The sequence below is a fragment of the Gavialis gangeticus genome, unplaced genomic scaffold (assembly GCF_001723915.1).
Source record: "Gavialis gangeticus isolate Ggan-Ray unplaced genomic scaffold, GavGan_comp1, whole genome shotgun sequence".
Taxonomy (NCBI): domain Eukaryota; kingdom Metazoa; phylum Chordata; order Crocodylia; family Gavialidae; genus Gavialis; species Gavialis gangeticus.
The window spans coordinates 66,860,830-66,861,322 of record NW_017728994.1 but is presented as its reverse complement, the minus strand read 5'-3'; positions in this window follow the sequence as shown (position 1 = coordinate 66,861,322).

Sequence of the window (493 nt, the reverse complement as noted above, 5' to 3'; positions counted from 1 at the left end):
GGGGCCCATCATGGCCTTGGATCCTTGGCGGTCCTTTGTGACTTCCTCCTAAAACAGCTGTGGTTGTTACACACACAGAGATATGAACACAGTGCATCGCTGTATGTTGCGAAGTTTCAGGGAAAGCAAGGGTGATCCAAAAGAGCAGGGTGTGGAAGTCTGAGGCTCTCATAGGAATATGTGCAATCCTCTCACTCAGGGCCTGGTTAATTTAGGGCTGTGTGAAGCTTTGGGTGCTGATTCGATCTGGAGGAGATTCAGGCCATTTCGGTGGCTGAATCTCTGAATGAAAATCAAATCAGGAGACTAATTAAAAGGTCCAAATCAATTTGAAGCTCTCTGAATTGATTCAGAAAAGATTCAGAGAACTTCGGCAATTCAGGCAGTCCCTGCCCACTGCAGCAGGGAGCTGGACCTGAACTTCATGCTGGTAAGTAGGGGGTGTGGGAGGGAGGGCGGGAGGAGGGGGGACCCCCACCAGGCCCCATCCCCT